This window comes from Poeciliopsis prolifica, unplaced genomic scaffold (assembly GCF_027474105.1).
Source record: "Poeciliopsis prolifica strain line A6 unplaced genomic scaffold, Auburn_PproV2 SCAFFOLD048, whole genome shotgun sequence".
In the NCBI taxonomy this organism is placed as follows: domain Eukaryota; kingdom Metazoa; phylum Chordata; class Actinopteri; order Cyprinodontiformes; family Poeciliidae; genus Poeciliopsis; species Poeciliopsis prolifica.
The window spans coordinates 4,141,195-4,144,854 of NW_026562423.1; the positions used below are offsets into that span (position 1 = coordinate 4,141,195).

Here is a 3,660-nt window from a genome sequence, read left to right on the forward strand (position 1 = left end):
CTCCCTTTCATGACAAGCATTTGAAAGCACTCAGTTAATAGAAAACGAATTTGTCATTGCAACCTGTCGCAAGAAAAAAAAAAAAAAAAAAGAAAGCACTTCCAGAAACTTACCCCACTACTCAAGAAGCAAAGGCCTCCAGACATAATTATCTTGTGTCTGTGTATTTTTTCCACAGATTTCAAATCGAGTTATATACAAGTGTGGTGGGATGGTGTTTCACCCTCCTCATCTGCACCAGGTGCAACAAGAAGCGCACCGTTGATTGGTGGGCGGGGCAGGTGCCTTTATAGCCATGCAGGCCGCTGCAAGGTGCGTGTTTCTTTGTCTCCCCTGCTACATGCTGGCTGGCTGAGTGGCCTGTGGGTTTGATCGGCTTACTGAAAATCGTAAGTGCCATTTGTACCATCTGGCTGGGATTGTGGTTTGGTTCTGGTGCCATACCTGCCGTGCGTTTCTGCAGCATTGTTTGCTGGTGTGGCATTGGCGGCTGCAGCTGGAGATTGTTGCGGCGCGTGGCTTCCATCTAGTCCTCGCTTGTTGGTCCGCTCCCTCTCCGGGAAACTGTGCTTCCACTCCTGGGTGAGCTACCTGGCATTTTTATTTTTATTTACTTTACCTAGATCCACAGTTGATGTGTTTTCTGTTTCAGGCACCGGATTGCAGTGGGCATTGCAGCGCTTTGGACGCTCTGCTGTTTTGTTCCGTCAGTGTGGCGAGAGCAGTTCTGAACGGAACCTGCTGGTATATGGAATGTGGGCGTGACTCCTCCGGTCCTGTTGTGAGCGGCTTCTGAAATCGGACATCAGCAATTATTCCATTGTTTGATGTGTTTTGTTTGTTTGCAGTCTGTGCTTATTTGTTATTGAACTTATTTATTCACTTGTTTTTCCTTTTTTGCATGGCATGTTTTGTTTGTTCATTTATTTCTTTTGGAATGATTTAAATTGTCCTTATTTTCACAGAATCTCTTCCCCTTCCAGGGACCAAGTAGTACGCCTGAAACGTACTTTTAAAAAGAGAAGTGTTTTAAAGAAATTGTTTAATAAACTATTGTATATTAATCAGTGTTCTGGTGCGTCCTATAAATAAAAGAAACCTCGGTCGAGTCACACAAGCACCTATGATGGCCGCTCAAATATCTCCTTGGTAATTTGAGACCAAATTATATTTGACATTGATGTCAAAAACTGCATGTCCACAGTTTTTGCCTGCGCCAGAGTAAATTTTAAAAACTAACTTCATGACAGACATTTGATTGAAATTGAAAGTTTTGAGAAAGGCAAGCAGTGGCCGGGTACCACTGAGCCAAAATTAACAGAATTGTGTGTTAGATTTACATCAGTCCAGGAGAAAAGAAATGACTAAGTGAAATGTTATCAGGAGACCTGATCCTACAGTTTGATAAAATCCCTCAGTCTTGATGTTTAGGTCTGAAAACTTAATGAGGACTTATGTAAAAATTTTGCTACTTTCATTTGGTTCTCTAATGCTTCTAAAAACAGACCAAGTGCTCAAACCAACACCATCAAACAGCTGGTCTTTGGTCATAAGTTAATCTTTTTTGGTGTATGGAAAATAAGTTGTTAGAAAAACTTTCATAATGTAGCATCATAATTCAGCAGGGACTACCCTTAAGCTAGCAAAGCCAATGGAGCCCAACTCCTCACCTAGCAAGCCAAGTGGAGCTCCAGGACGTTCGGTCAGTTGGGTTTACGGCTGTATGCGCTCTACAATGGCTGCTGGAGAAGACACGTGTCTTGTTGTCGTCTTACCATTCAGAAACCACTTGTGCAAGAGGTGCTACTTCTGTTTGCAGTCATTATCATGTGCGAATATAAACACTAAGTTGAAGGACGTGGCCAGAAGCGGCTTATTTGGATTTAAAGCGACAAGAGGCCTTGAAACAGCTCATTCTGAAATAAGCTGAAAATAGACAGAACTGAGCAAATTAAAATCTCAATATCTAAGAATGATAATGGACAGAATAGATGTTTCACAACCTGTTCAAGGATAGATTTCCTTCAGCTTATTGGGGTTATGTTTTAAAGCAAAACAGACAGTCAGTCTTGGAGAGTAAAGCTCATGGAGCATAACAACTCCCCAACAGAGATGTGCCGCCCAGCCATATGACTTTGTTGTGAGATAGAAAAAGCGCAGTGATGCTGCTATCAAGTATACCATTAAATTTAATAACTGCCTCACTTTCTCTCTGAAAGCCACAGTCAGTCTGGGTCAGACAGAACACCTCCTGTGTCAACACACTTTGCGCAGACCTCTTCTCACAGGTGTGTCTCGAGGCCTCTGCTTTTTTAACTTGATGCGAGCTGACTCTTTCGCCAAGGCCGTCAGAAGAGTGTGGAAAAACAACCGTGGTAGGTCTTAATAGGGAGGACAAAGACAGGGCTTTTCTGAGAGGCAGCTGTGGCTTGAATGTGAACAAAACTGAAACAACAGCAGACCTGCCAAGTTACGGCTCACTTCTCATTGGCAAGTCATTTAATCAGTGTAATTCGAAGGCAGGAGTGAAGTCGTACACCGGCTGCTCACTTTGAAAACGGAATAGCGGCGACCAAAATACAGACAAAACAGATTGGTACTACTGACAGGTGGCTCTAAATAGAGTGTGAAAGTGCAACTGTTTTGGGTTGAAAACCTCTATTACAATTTTGAAACACTTTTCAGATCTGCCCAAAGTTGTTGAGTTGGCAACAGTTGGACAGTGTCAATCAAGGCTAATCACTTACTGTGTGTACTTTTAGGTTCTTCAAGTTCTTCGATTTCAGTCAAAATTGTTTGTGTAGGTGTGCAAGTCTGAAGAAAGTAAGACAGCACCCACCTAGATATTTTTTAGTAACTTGACTTTCATTGCAGAGTCAACTTCTTGTCGATATGGTAGCGTTTAGCGGCCCACTCAGAGCTCTGGTGGTTCAGAAACCAAATTTATGCAGATGAAAGACATTAATTATGCTCACATCTACGTGAGGACGAATGACTGGGTTGCTAATGGGAAAAATCAAAACACATTAAGGCCAACCAAATGATTTTATTTTTCTTCAATGACTTCACCTTATCAGAAACAGATTGAGAATAGAAGGCAAAGAGAGTGAGAGAGAGATTAGAAGTAGAGACGAAAGAACAAGAGAAAGAGAGAGAGAGAAAAAAAAAAACGATTTGATTTGAGTTAATTATGATTCATTCAGAATATCCCTGTTCAAAGATGGACATATCTCATTATCATTCAGTCTGAGTTTTGTTTTTCTCTTGTAATGACAGTCATGTTGCAGCTGCAAGCAGACAACTTTTCTCAGGCCTCTCGGGAATCCAAAGTGTCCATCAAAGCGAGAATAAAATGGCACAGACTGACAATGGAGGAAAGGAAAAACAGATTTCAGAGTACACACCTCAGCTCATATTTTCATTAACATAGTACAATTAGACTAAGACTAGACACATTACAGATGACAAACAATGAAATGTACGTCTGTCTCGAGGTGCATCTGAATAACCGCCATTTTGTTCTTATCACACAAAAATTGGAGGAACATGCCACCCCTGAAATGGGACACAATATTTTCGGTAATGCTTTATTTGAAGGGATGCGTGTAAGACTGACATAATACTGTGATAAACGTGATATAGCACCTACTATGAACATGA

General features: G+C 41.4%; 1 long non-coding RNA gene across 1 annotated transcript; it reads left to right on the plus strand.

Moving 5' to 3' along the window:
- The first annotated feature begins 302 nt into the window (after window positions 1-302).
- LOC129377593 (uncharacterized) lies at window positions 303-977 on the plus strand. Its single transcript, XR_008607945.1, has 3 exons — window positions 303-389; window positions 464-582; window positions 653-977. It is a non-coding gene; the product is annotated as an uncharacterized LOC129377593 (long non-coding RNA).
- Window positions 978-3,660: the final 2,683 nt, after the last annotated feature.